Below are 15,027 nucleotides of genomic sequence, written 5' to 3' on the forward strand. Positions count from 1 at the left end.
TTCCTGGATGTTTTGGGTTACAAGCTTTTTGCATTTTGCATTTTCTTTGACTGTTGAGTCTGTGGTTTCTATGGTATTTTCGGCATCTGAAATTCTTTCTTCTATCTCTTGTATTCTGTTGTTTATATTTGCATCTATGGCCCCTGATTTCTTCCCATGTTTTTCTATCTCCAAAGTTGTCTCCCTTCATGATTTCCTAGTTGTTTCTACTTCTATTTTTAGATCCTGCGTGGTTTTTCTCAGTTACTTCACCTGCTTGTTTGTGTTTTCCTGTAATTCTTTAAGAGATTTTTGTGTTTCCTCTTTCATGACTTCTGCCTGTTGATCAATGTTCTCCTGTATTTCAAGTGATTTTTGCATTTCCTCCTTATTGGCTACTATCTTTTAACCCATATTCTCCTGAATTTCTTTAAGTGATTTTTGTGTTTCCCTTGTAAGTGCTTCTAGCTTTTGATTATTTTTCTCCTGAATTTCTTGAAGATATTTATTTATGTCCTCATGTGTTCTTGTAACAGCATAATGACTAGTGATTTTAAATCCAAATCTTGTTTTTCTGGTGTGTTGGGGTATCCAGGACTTGCTGTTAATGGAGAATTGCTTTCAGATGCTGCCATATTGCCTTGATTTCTGTTAGTAACATTCTACATTTGCCTTTTGCCATCTAGATCTCACTCATATTAGTTGGTCTTGTTTTTAATGCATGACTCACCCGTGCAAGCTGCCTCCCTGCAGCCTGCCTCTTGATGTGTCACTGGCCCTCTGCACTGCTTGGGGATGGGGTGAGTGGCCCAGGCTGCTCCCAATCCAGAGGTGGCAACTGGAAGGCTCCAGCCAGAGGCCTCCAGATGGATCCTCTGCTCTGCTGGGTCAGATGGACTCACCAGTGCAAGCTTCCTCCCTGAGGGTGGCCTCACCTCTAATTGCTGGACTCCCTGCAGAGCAGATGTTCCCTCAGCAGGATAGGTGCACAGAAGGCTGTGGCAGCACTGCCCAGCTCCTGGGTGCATGTGGGGCCCTAGCAGGCCATGTCCCAAGGATCTTACATTCAAGTGTCCTGTGTCCCTGGCTTCACCTATCTGCTCAGTCATAGGAGCAAAGATGGTGGCCCAAATAATAAATTTTTAGCAAGTATTGGGTTTGTGCAGTTTGTTTTTCTTTTCTTTGATATTTTTTATTTTTTATTTTTTATTTTCATTTCAAATGTTATCCCCCTTCTCAGTTTCCTTACCTCCCAGAAAACCCCTATCCCATCCTCCTGCCTCATGCTTCTATAAGGGTGTTTCTTCACCCACCCCAATTCCACCTCCCACCGTGGATTCCCCTACACTGGGTCATCTATCAAGCCTTCATAGGACCTCTCCTCCCATTGATGCCTGACAAAGCAGTCATCTGTCATATATATATGCAGCTGGAGCCATGTGTACCCCGTGGTTGATGGCTTAGTTCCTAGGCACACTGGGGAGTCTGGTTGGTTGATATTATGGTTCTTCCTATGAGGTTGCAAACCCCTTAAGCTCTTTCAGTCCTTTCTCTAACGCCTCCATTGGGGACCCAGCACTCAGTTCAGTGGTTGGCTATGAGCATCCACCTCTATAGGTGTAAGGCACCTGATATGCCTCTCAGGAGGTAGCCATATCAAGATGCTATTGGCACGCATTTCTTGGCATCCACAATAGTGTCAGGGTTTGCTGACAGTTTATGAGATAAATCCCCAGGTAAAACAGTCTCTCCATGGCCTTTCCCTCAGTCTCTACTCTACACATTGTCTCCATATTTGCTCCTGTGAGCATTTTGTTCCCCTTTCTAAGAAGGGGAACATCCACACTTTGGTCTTCCTTCCTTTTTAGCTTCATGTGGTCTGTGATTTACATCTTGAGTATTCAGGGCTTTTGGGCTAATATCCACTTATCTGTGAGAGCATACCATGTGTGTTCTTTTGTGATTGGGTTACCTCACTCAGGATGATATTTTCTAGTTCCATCCATTTATCTAAGAACTTCATGGATTCATCATTTTAAATAGCTGGGTAAATTCCATTGTGCAAATGTACCACATTTTTTTGTATCCATTTCTCTGTTGAAGGACATCTGGGTTCTTTCCAGCTTGTGGTTATTATAAATTAGGCTTCCATGAACATAGTTTAGCATATGTCCTTATTACATGTTGGAGCATCTTCTGATTTTATGTCCAGGAGTGGTATAGCTGGATCCTCACGTAGGACTATGCCTAATGTTCTGAGGACACACCAAACTGATTTCCAGAGTGTTTTTACCAGCTTGTAATCCCACCAGGAATGGAAGATTGTTCCTCTTTCTCCAAATCCTCTCCAGTATCTGCTGTCAACTGAGTTTTTGATTTTAGCAATTCTGATTGCTCTGAGGTAAAATACCAGGGTTGTTTTGATTTGCATTTCCCAGATGGCTAAGGATGTTAAACATTTCTTTAGGTGCTTCTCAGCCATAAAATATTACACAGCTGAAAATTCTTTCTTTATCTCTGTACCTTATTATTTATTGGGGGTTTTTGATTCTCTGGAGTCTAACTTCTTGAGTTCTTTATATATATTGGATATTAGCTCTCTAGGATTGGTAAAGATCTTTTCTCAGGCTGTTGGTTGCCATTTTGTTCTATTGACAGTCTTTTGCCTTACAGAAGCTTTGCAACTTTATGTGGTCTCATTTGTTGATTCTTGATCTTAGAGCATAGGTAGTCTGTTCTGGAAATTTTTCCCTATGCCCATGTGTTCGAGGTTCTTCTCCACTTTCACCTCTATAACTTTTAGTGTATCTAGTTTTATGTGGGGGTTCTTGGTCCACTTGAACTTGAGTCTTGTACAAGAAGATAAGTATGAGTTGATTTGCATTTTTCTACATGCTAGCCACCAAGTTACCTAGGACCATTTGTTAAAAATGCTTTTTTCACTGGATGTTTTTAACTCTTTGGTCAAATATCAAGTGACCATAGGTGTATGGTTTCATTTCTGTGTCTTTAATTCTATTCCATTGATCTCCCTGCCTGTCTCTGCACCAATATCATACAGTATTTATCACAACTGCTCTATAATACAGCTTGACATCATGGATGGTGAATCCCCCAGAAGTTCTTTTGTTGTTGAGAATAGTTTTCACTATACTGGATTTTTGTTATTCCAAATGAATTTGCTGATTGCTCTTTTTAGCTCTATGGAGAATTGATTTAAAATTTTGGTGGGGATTACATTGAATATGTAGATTGCTTTAGGCAAGATCACCATTTTTACTATATTAATCCTGTCAATCCATGAGCATGGGAGATCTTTCCATCTTCTGAGATCTTCGATTTCTTTCTTCAGAGACTTGAAGTTCTTGTCATAGAGATTTTTCACTTGCATGATTAGAGTCACACCAAGGTATGTAATATTATTTGTGACTATTGTGAAGGGTGTCATTTCCCTAATTTGTTTCTCAGCCTGTTTTTCCTTTGAGTAGAGGAAGGCTACTGATTTGTGTTAATTGTATATCTAGCCACTTTGCTGAGGTTGATCAGTTTTAGGATTTCTTCGGTGAAATTTTTGGTGTCACTTAAGTATATGATCATATCATCTGCAAATAATTGTATTTTGACTTCTTCCTTTCCAAATTGTATCCCTTTAATCTCCTTTTGTTGTCTAATTGCTCTAGATAGAACTTTAAGTACTATACTAAATAGATAGGGAGAGAGTGGGCAGCTCTATCTTTTCCCCTATTTTAGTGGGATTGCTTCAAGTTTCTCTTCATTTATTTTGATGTTGTATACTGGTTTGCTGTATATTGTTTTTACTATGTTAAGGTATGGGCCTTGAATTCCTGGTCTTTCCAAGACTTAACATGAAGGGATGTTGAATTTTGTCAAATGCTTTTCAGCATTTATCAAACTGATCCTGTGATTTTTTTCTTTGAATTTGTCTCTGTAGTGGATTATGTTGATATATTTCCATATATTGTACTGCATCCCTGTGATGAAGCCTACTTGATCATGGTGGATGATCATTTTGATGTGTTCTTGGATTCAGGTTGCTATAATTTTATGGAGTATTTTTGCATCAATGTTCATAAGGGAAACTGGTCTGAAATTTTCTTTCTTTGTTTGGTCTTTGTTTGGTTTAGGTACAAGTGTGACTGTGGCTTCATAGAATGAATTGGGTAGTGTTCCTTTAGTTTCTATTTTGTGGAATAGTTTAAGAGTATTGGTATCAGGTCTTCTTTGAAGAGCTGATAGAATTCCCCACTAAACCCATCTGGTCCTTTTTGTTGTTGTTGTTGTTGTTGTTGTTGTTGTTGGGATATTGTTAATGACTGGTTCTATTTCCTCAGGGGTTATGGGTCTGTTTAAATAGTTTATTTGATACTGTTTTAACTTTGGCTCCTATTATATCTCTAGAAAAATTTCCATTTCATCCAGATTTTCCAATTTTGTTGACTATAACCTTTTGAAGTAGGATCTGATGCTTTTCTAATTTTTATTCTTTCCATTATGTCTCCCATTCATTTCTGATTTTATTGATTTGGGTACTGTCGCTGTGCCCTCTGGTTAGTCTGGCTAAGGGATTACCTATCTTGTTAATTTTCTTAAAGAATGAGCTCCTGGTTTTGTTGATTCTTTGTATAATTGTTTCTATTTGGTTGATTTCAGTCCTGAGTTTGATTATTTCCTTCTGTCTACTCCTCTTAGGTGTATTCTTTTTGTTCTATAGCTTTCAGGTGTCTGTCAAGCTGTTAGTGTAAGCTCTCTCCAGTCTCTTTATGGAGGCGCTTAGGGGTATGAGTTTTTCCTCTTACCACTGCTTTCATTGTATCCCATGTTTTGGTATGATATGTGTTCATTTTTTTATTGGTATATGTGTTCATTTTTATTAAATTCTAAAAAAAAATTAATTTCTTTATTTCTTCCTTGAAAAAGGTATTATTGAGTAGAGCATTGTTCATGAATAGGACATTGTTCAGCTTCCATGTGTGTGTGTGTTTTCCATTGTTTTTGTTGAAAATTAAGACCAGCCTTAGAGCATGGTGATCTGATAGGTTGTATGAGATTATTTCAATCTTCTTGTATCTGTTGAGGCCTCTTTTGTGACCAATTATATGATCAGTTTTGGAGAAGGTACCATGAGGTGCTTAAAAGAAGGTATTTTTTTTTCTTTAGTATGAGATGTCCTATAAATATCTGTTAGAACCATTTGGTTCATAACTTCACTTAGTTTCAACTTTCTCTCTTTAGTTTCTGTTTCTATGATCTGTTCATTGGTGAGAGTAGGCTGTTATATTCTCCCACTGTTATTGTGTGGGGTGCAGTGTGTGTTCTGAGCTTTACTAAAATTTCTTTCATCAATGTGGGTACCCTTTTCTTTGGAGTATAGTGTTGGTGTTTCGTCTGAGTTCCACCCCACACCTACCTGGCAATAGCCAGGTATGCCCTGCCCCAGAGATCTGGCCCACTATAAGAGGGGCTACTTGCCCCCTCCTCTCCCTCTTTGCTCTCTGCTCTCCTGCATACTCTCACCTCTCTTCCCCTTGGGCTCTCCTCCTCCTTCCCCCCACGTGGTCATGGCCGGCCTCCACTCCACTTCTCTACTCTCTCTCTCTCTCTCTCTCTCTCTCTCTCTCTCTCTCTCTCTCTCTCTCTCTCTCTTTCTCCCTTTCTCTACCACTAACTCCCATCTCCTACTCTGAATAAACTCTATTCTATACCATGCCTGTGTGTGTGTGGTCCCTCAGGGGGCAGAGGTGCCCAGGCAAGGGCCTGCCTGGGCATCCGCTTCCCCACGCTGCCGTGCCACACTCCCTTAATCCCCCATCCTCCTCTTTTTAAGCCCTCTCATTGGTGCCAAGACTTCGGATGAGAAACACCGTGGGTTTTGCTTAAGCCCTTTCATATAGATGTACAGAAATGAGAGTTCTTCTTGGTAGATTTTTCCTTTGACACGTATGAAGTGTCCTTCCTTATCTTTTTTGATAACTTTTGGTTTCATGTTAATTTTATTTGATATTAGAATGGCTACTCCAGCTTATTTCTTGGGACCATTTGCTTGGAAAACTATTTTCCAACCTTTGACTTTGAGGTATTGACTATCTTTGTCACTGAGGTATGTATCATGTATGCAGCACAATGTTGGGTCCTCTTTATGTATCCAGTCTGTTAGTATATGTCTTTTTATTGGGGAATTGAGCCCATTGATGTCAAGAGATTAAGAAAAGGTTATTGTTACTTCCAGTTATTTTGCTATCAGAGGTGGAATTATGTTTGTGTGGCTGTTTTATTTTGGTTTTGCTGAAATATTACCTTCTTGCTTTTTCTAGGGTGTAGTTTTCCTCCTTATGTTGTTATTTTCCACCTATTATCTTTTGTAGAGCTAGGTTGTGGAAAGACATTGTATAATTTGGATTAGTCATGGAATATCTTGTTTTCTCTGTCTATGGTAATTGAGAGTTTTGCCTGGTATATTATTCTGAGCTGGCATTTATGTTCACTTATTGTCTGTATGACATCTGCCCAAGATTTTTTAGCTTTCATAGTTTGTGGTGAGAAGTCTGGTGTAATTGTGATAGGTCTGCCTTTATATGTTACTTGATGTTTTTCCTTTACTGCTTTTAATATTCTTTCTTTGTTTAGTGCATTTGGTGTTTGGATAATTGTGTGATTTAAGGAAATTTCTTTCCTGTTCAAGTCTATTTGGAGTTCTGTGGGCTTCTTACATGTTTATGAGCATCTCTTTCTTTAAGTTAGGAAAGTTTTCTTCTATAATTTTATTGAAGACATTTATTGGCTCTTTAAGTTGGAAATCTTCACTCTCTTCTATACCTATAATCCTTAGACTTGGTCTTCTCATTTTGTCTTGAATTTTCTGCATGATATGTGTCAGGAGACTTTTGCATTTTTCATTTTCTTTAACTGTTGTATTAATGCTTTCTATGGTATCTTCTGCACCTGAGAGTCTCTCTATTATCTCTTGGATTCTGTTGATGATGCTTGCTTGTATGACTCCTGATCTCTTTCCTAGCTTTCTATGTCTAGAGTTGTCTGTCTCCCTTTTTGTTTTCTTTATTCTTTCAACTTTCAGTTTTAGATCCTGGATGGTTTTTTTCAATTCCTTCATCTGTTTGGCTGTGTTTTCCTGTAGTTCTTTAAGGGATTTTTCTGTTTCCTCTTTAAGGACTTCTACCTTTTTATCTGGGTTCTCCTGTGTTTCTTTAAGGTTGCTTTTCATGTCCTTCTTAAAGTCCTCTATCAGTTACTTGAGATGCAATTTTAAATGCAAATCTTGCTTTTCTGATGTGTTAGGGTGTCCTGGACTTGCTGTGTTGGGGGAACTGGGTTCTGATATTGCTAAGTAGCCTCAGTTTCTGTTTTTAGGGTTCTTGTGTTTGCCTTTCACCATCTGGTTACTTAAGTTGTGAGTTGGTCTTGCTGTCTCTGGCTGGAGGTTTTCTGTCCTGTAGGACAGTAAGCCTATGTCAGCACTCCTGGGAGACCAGTGGGATCTGTGTACAGAGGGCTATGGAATAGCCCTGGCTAGCAGGCACAGACAGTAACCAGAAGGATCCTGTCCCAGCTGCCCCACTGATATAGTGCCCTGTAAGCTCCCAGCAGGTCTGCTCAGGAAAGTTATTAGAGAGACAGATGAGATGTCACTTCAGAGCCTCGAAGTGAAAGCGTTCCTAGAAGTACAACTCTCTCATGGAGAGACTCATGTACAGAGGTCTGCAGAGCAGTCTTTTGTGCAGTTTCTTGATTGAATTCATCATACCAAGAGAATTTCAGCAGCTTTGGTAGTCCTAGAAATTGAGGACCTGCTGTTATAAATGATCTTTGAGCAATAGCTCAGTGTGGACAGAGTAAAAAGCACATACCTTTAGATACTTCACCTTTTCATTAATTGTCTGGAGTTTGTATGAACTTTTTCTCTTTCTCTTTTCTTTTTCATTGTTCTGTCCTTACATGATTTTTTATATGCAAACACTACAAGAATGCTTCTAATTGGAAAGCATTCCCAAGGAAAGGGTTCCAGAGCAATTTTCTAAGGATTGGATGCCTGTTCCTGTTTTCTCACCAGTGCTGCTAGTAAGCCTCAGGAATTCTGTGAAAGGAGAACTGAACTGTAAGCAGCACTTCAAAGCCTATTTTCCATAGCCAGCTTCCTTTCTTTAGCTTTGAAAAAGACACTACAGAAAATTTCTACTCAGAAGCAAATAATGTAATTATAAAATAGTAAGCATGCAATCTGAGCTTAATTAATATTCTCTCCAAATCAAATATACTAAAATAATAATAAATTTTGCTTGTATTAGGTTTTTTCTTGTTTGTTTGTTTGTTTGTTTGTTTGAGACAGGGACTCAGTATGTAGCTCTTCTTGACCTGGAGCTCATTATGTAAAACAGACTGGCCTTAGACTCACACAGAACATTCTACCTCTGCTTCCCTAGTTCTAGGATTAAAGTATTCCAGGCAACTTTTGCACCATTTTATAAACTAATACACATTGTTTTTATATAAATGATCCTATGCTTTACAAGTCTAGAGAAATTTGATCTTGTGACTATTTTCAGAATAACTGAAGTACCGTATGTCAAGCCATGAGGTGAAACTCCCTGGATGCCATGTTAGTGTGGCCTAAGACTGAGTTAGGCCTCTAATAATTTGCCTTTTCTTGTGCTCTTTTCCATGTCTTCATTTGACTCATCCAACTCTAATGTGACAGTTTTGTTTTTGTTTTTGTTTTTTATGAGATGGGGATGAGTTTGGATGAAAGGGATCTATGACAGAATTGGGAGGAGACCCTATTCAGAACATATTATGTGAGTGAGAAATTTATTTTCTTTTTTTTTTTTTTTTTTTTTTTTTTTTTTTTTTTTTTGGTTTTTTGGATTTGGTTTTTTCCAGACAGCGTTTCTCTGTATAGCCATGGCTGTCCTGGAACTCACTCTGTAGACCAGGCTGTCCTCAAAAACATTAGGAATAGTTAATAGAGCTAAAGCAGCTTTAGTGAGAAAATATAATCATACCTATAATTTTTTGGATTTTTAATTCAGTGAAACTCAGAAAATGGGATCCTTATGGTTTGAGTTTGAAATGCCCCACCACCCTATTGCCTCATGTGTCGAGAACTCTTGGTCCCTAAGCTAGTGGTTCTGTTTCGGGAGGTACTAGCAATTTCAGGAACTAGGGCTTCACTGAAGGAAGGAAGCATCTCCCTAGAGATGTCCCTAAAGCATATGGCTCATCTTAGCTACTTTGCTTGTTGCTATGTTAAAATACCCCAAAGAGAGGAATAGAAGAGAAGGAAATTTATGGAGGGAGGAGAAGGCATAGCTGCAGAATCCTGAGCAGCTGCCACATTCCAGCCACAGTGAAGAAGGGAAAGTCATTAACACTTGTGCTAAGTTCCTTTTCTCCTTTCCATACAAGTCTAGTATCCCTGCTGAGGGAATGTCATTATCCACAGTGGGGAGATCTTACCATCTCAATTAATTCAGATAGTTGCCACAGTCACACCAGAGACTTGTCTCCCAGGAGTTCTAAATCTAGACAAGTTGACCATGGAGATGAAACACCACACATCTGCTCCCTCCTCTCTCTTGCCTTTCGGCCACAATAATTTGAATAGTCTCTTCTTCAATGTGCTCCCACCATAGTGATGTTCTTTCTCTTTAACATCAAGGATCACAGCAATGAAACCAGAAACCATGGACTGAAGCTGTGTGTCAAAATAACTCCTTCCTCTCCTTCAGTTGCTTCTACTGGATATTTTGTGACAGTCATTTGACCCAATTATGAACAAAGTATATTGCTAGTATTAATTCAGGTAACACTGCTATGTGATTTCATTTAAAATCTTCCTTGAAGGTTTTGTTTGTTTGTTTGTTTTTCTTTTTTTTTTAATTGACTAAATTGTATGACCCAGTGAATAATGAAACACAATTATTTTCTTTTATGTAGATGAAAGTAGTGCTATTGTAGGCTTCTCCTTTAAGCATTGAGCTCTGAAAACTTTGGACACTACTCCAAAATGTGTTAAAGTGTCAAAAACAAAACCTGTAATATTTTTCTGTATCTTTTTTTCTGTTTTTGAATTTATTACAGGAAGTTAATGGCCAAATGCTGCATGGTAGTTCCAACTGTTATCAGGTGGTGATGCAGGTTAAATCAAGGGTTGAGGGAACAGCCAGGGTTTCTGCAGGCAAGGTTCAAAGAACCTCAGATGCCCTCCCTAGGAAATACCCATGCCATGCTACTAGGCAGATGATATTCCTTACCAGCAGACTCTGGGCACTAAAGTTCACAGCCAACTGCACCCACTTGGAATGGGCTAAGCAGACTGATGCTATACAGAGAGAGGGCACAACTTTGTGTCACCCACCTTGCCTTTTTACTGTGCTGGGCTAGACTCACTGCTGTGATATAGCAGCCTTTGCAGAAGTGTGTGCCTTCTTTAAGGGATACTTGCAAACATTCCCTGCTGCCCAATTATTTCAAGATACATTATTTCCAAAATGGTTCATAACATAAGCTTTTGGCCCATTCTGCCAATGTACAAGCTACAAATGCTTGCTCAGCTGCTGAGGGGCACACGCTAGTATCATGTCTGAAAAGTGAATAAAAATCCATATAAAACAAATATTCAAAGTTTCCATAGGAACACAGTAAGTGTGACACCCCCCTCCCCATATCCCAGCCTTCCATACTACACTGGACCCAACCCTACTCTTACAAAGACATTCCAAACTAGCAGTAATTAAGTTACATGTTCTTCTCAAATGCCTTAATTCAAGTTAAACTTGCAGGTAAGAGCTACAAGAATGGCATTTACACATTGATCCTAGCAGAAGCACAGGTTGGAGGTGACGGTCCATCCTGCTCTTGTGGGCACAAGATATGGGCAGAGTGCCAACATCCTGCTCCTCCACTTCTGGTGAGAAGCCATGTGTCTGGATCTGCTTCATGAATTGCCACATTTTGCCGTGACATTATGTAGCAGATGCTTGGCTTCTGGAACCCATTGAAAGTAAAACCAGCAGCAACAGTGTATGCACCCATGTTCGTAAATAGCATCTAATCACCTACATGCATTTCAGGCAGGTTACAGCGCTCAACAACCCCATTAAGGTCACCACATGTTGGTCCCCAGATGCTGGATGAGTAATACTGCTGATATGGCTTGGGTCTCTTCTGCAGCAGGGCCTTCACATGTGCATGATCATAAAGAATGCAGTTAAATGATCCACATACTCCATCATTCACATAATACATGAAGGTTTCCTCATTGGACTTGTCTTCATCATCAGAGCCAGCCTGTTCCTTTAACACAGTCTTTTTGGCAATGATGTTGACTGCAAGTGTGAAAGCTGACGCGACATAGTATCTGCCTGGCTCAGCTATGATTCTCACTCCAGAATCTGATGGGAAGTACTTGTCCAGAGCGGGGTTGATCATACTGGTGATCTCTTCAAATTTAAGCTTTGGATCTTCAGATCCAGGAAAGCTACCATGAATATAAAGCAGATATCAATATCAATATCAATATCAATATCAATACCAATACCAATATCAAGCTGAAACGAACTTCTGTTCCTAAAACACACAGTGGGCATCTGACACTGCCTGCATGAAGATCTCAGGGTCAGTACAACCATTGCCCACATGGAAGCTGACACCAATGACGTCAATATTTAGCTCTTTTGCCTGTTCCAAGAGAAGCCTGCTGGTTTTGAGTGTGGCTCCAAACTTAACACTGAGGCGACAAAGTGCTTAGGAATCATCAGTGGCAATCTGCAAAACCAACTTTGCCTTTGGATGTGCTCTGGCGACTTTCATCAATTCAAATTCACTGTCAAAAGCCTTCATCTGGACTCTGGTACTGGCAGTGTACTTGACTGGAGACACTTGTTTACAAGGACTTGCATAGATGATCTTCTCTGGAGGCGCCCCAAGCCCCTGAACCAACTGTATGTTAGTCTTGCTTACACAGTCAAATCCTGTCTTAATAGCAGCTACGGTGCTCACTATGACTCTGCTGTCATTACATTTGACCGCGTAAAAGGGACGGATACAGGGAAGAGCTTTTAGCCACCTCAGGTGCTTCTTTAGAATGTCTCTTTAGAAAGCATCCTTACAATTAGTGGAAGAGGCATCATTGATTTTTTTTTTTGGTCCAGAATGTCAGTGAAGCTTTCATCGAGGAGATAGCGGTCAAGCCCTTCTTTAGTAAAGCTGCTCATAGTTCTTGATGTGCCTGCAGAAAACCTGAAGATGGAATTAAATTATCGATAGCTCCTTACAAGGCCAAATTATCCAAGAACTCTGAATGCTGTCTCCTTGGAGCGGTGGAAACACTCACAGCACAGTGTAGGTGACTGGCTGACACCGAACCCCTTAGAGCCATCCGCCTGCCTCCCCCTCCATCAGCAGCCTTGTCCAGTCTGCCTCAGACACCTACCTGAGGTAGTGCCAAGCTGCTGACTTGATTTTAGTTCTGTTTCTCATCCTGTTTATTTGTTGTTCCTTCCTCTCTAGGGGCATATGAAGCTGGCCCCGTATGAATGTGAAGGAACAGGGTGTGGGCAGAAGATTTCTTTTTTATTAGCTGGCATATCTGTTTACTGGTGGAAATTCTTGGGTAGAGCTCCATTCTTCTTACCAGCTCCTAAATTCTGTCTTTAGAAGACATTGAGCAAGAGATTCAGACTTTTAAGAAATGGACAAAAGAGTTGTCATAGCCACCCTTTTAATTTCTACTCAAATTAAAATTAGACATTACCCACTCTGGCTAATTTTTGTTCCCCATCAAGATTCACTTTCCTTTCTTTGACCTGAGCAGTTAAAATGAAGCTTCTTCTATCGACTTACGCCATGTCTTTGACAAGCAGACAAAAATAAGTTCATTCTGAGTCAAGCATAAGTAACACAATCTATTCACTGTTTCCTTTTCAGCCTGAGGTGAGCTGGCTTCACCTTTATATCTGAATTGTGAGACAACAGTGACATTTAATTAGAATGTGTCCTTTCTCAGGGCAACCATCCTTATTCATTAGTGGAAATATTATAAAGCAAAGAGCTATGGAGTCCAATCTCTGAATGGTGACTGAAAAACCTCATCTTCTGGTATTCTTGGTCTTGTATAAACCCTTTTTATAACTAGTGATCTTGACCTATATAACCAATAGTAATTGGGGGAAGTAATAGTTTATAGCTTCTGAACTTGGTTATGGCAGGCAATAGACTTCTGGACTTTTCTTAAAGCTCCCATTGGGGATACCAGCCACTATATTATGAGGATCCTCAAGTAGCTCTCTGTAAAAAAAAAAATCAAGGAATCCTTTCAGTAGCACAGTGAACTTGTAGTTTGAGAGTGAGTCACTGAGTTACCTTAGATATAGATCTTCCAGAGTCAGTCAAGTGCCTGTAGTCTCAGCTGACATCTGACTCATGAGAAAGTATGAGTCAAATGAGCTCACCTACTCCCAAATTCTTGACAGACAGAAACTCTGAGACAATAGCTTGTTATTATAATTTTAAACTAATAAGTCAGGATGATTTGTTTTGTAGTAATAGATAACTAATATATTGTAAACACAGATTCTCATGAAGACATACTGACAGTAATTTCCTGTAATTTGACTTTCCATCATAAAATATAAAGACTATATTTGGGAAAAGGGTTGACCTATGTTTTATGGTCTGTTATTCGCCAAATGATACTTTATCATTATTCAACCTACCTCCTTTCCCAGAAGATTAGCACATGTCAAGTAACAAAGTGTTTTAGTCATCTAAATTTTCCTTTGAATGTCAATATGGCTTCCTTAGCACATTCTTTCTCTTTCTAACTTATGAGCCAATCTTCTGGAGGTAAATAGAACTGAAAATATGTTTGTTTATATCTGTGTTAAGTTCTGGGTGTAGGAAAACAGGAGAAATTCATAGCTTCTTGTGTTCTCACATGCTAGGATCTGTCAGTTATGCCTTTTCTCCAGGAGTTATACCCTTTAAACCTCGGAAGAAACTTTAAGCCTTTGCTGTGTAACCAATCAGGAGATTGAGGTCATGTTAGTCTATATAGTATGCTTGGTTAGCTCATTTAGCTGTGTGTGACATATGACAGAGAGTTTTCTTATTTCTTGAATATTCTACTCTACTCTACTCTACTCTATTCTACTCTACGCTATTCTACTTAAGTTCCCAGACTTTGAAATCCAGATGCAAAAGCTTAGCACAGTCTTCTTTCAGCTTTGTTTTTCTTCTCTCCGTAGGTATTTTCTTGGCTCAAATCAGAAGAAAGCAGGAGAAAGAATTATATAAATTTTTCAAAAATATAATCCTATACAATTGATATTTTAAAGAGTCCTCAAATTTGACCATGACCTTCCTCTAAAATTATCAGTAGAGGATCTTCAAATATGGGCATCTAGGGTAAAATTTAAGAAAAGCTCAGCAACCTTTTTGGATATTGAATCTAAGCATTTGGAAAGATCCTAGGAATGAATGTTAAATTCATTCATTCTTTCTCTTACTAACATGTTAGAAAGTAGCCTAATTCAGATACTTTTTTTTTAACTTTTTTAAAAATTTTTAACATTGTTAGCATTTTTTTCTAAGCTGTACCCCTCAGTTACCTGGCTCACAATAAAATGGGTTGCTTGCCCCCTCCTCTCTGTCATTCTCTGTCTCTAATACTCCCTCAACTCCCCTCTCCATACCCTAAATAACCTATATTCCATACTATACTCATTGTATGGCTGGTACTGCAGAGGCACCCCCTTTCCCAGCATCATACAGCACCTCCACCAAACATATCCCTAGCTTTTTCTTATTTTTAATAAAACACAACAGAGATTATTATTACATCATTTGTCCCTTTCTATTTCTTCCTTCAAGCCTTCCCAAATACCCCTTCTTACTCTTTTTCAATTTTATTGTATCTTTAATAACTACTGTGTCATTTAAACCATTTCACCAACTCAGATAAAGTAGTTTCTATGTTGTTTTCTGAAGGTAAACACTGTTACACTGAAGTATTAT

At 39.1% G+C, this 15,027-nt stretch overlaps 1 pseudogene; it reads right to left on the bottom strand.

The window, feature by feature from the left end:
• Nucleotides 1–10,815: 10,815 nt before the first annotated feature.
• Nucleotides 10,816–12,227, bottom strand: LOC127666620 (ornithine decarboxylase-like; annotated as a pseudogene).
• Nucleotides 12,228–15,027: the final 2,800 nt, after the last annotated feature.

Source organism: Apodemus sylvaticus, chromosome 16, assembly GCF_947179515.1.
Source record: "Apodemus sylvaticus chromosome 16, mApoSyl1.1, whole genome shotgun sequence".
Taxonomy (NCBI): domain Eukaryota; kingdom Metazoa; phylum Chordata; class Mammalia; order Rodentia; family Muridae; genus Apodemus; species Apodemus sylvaticus.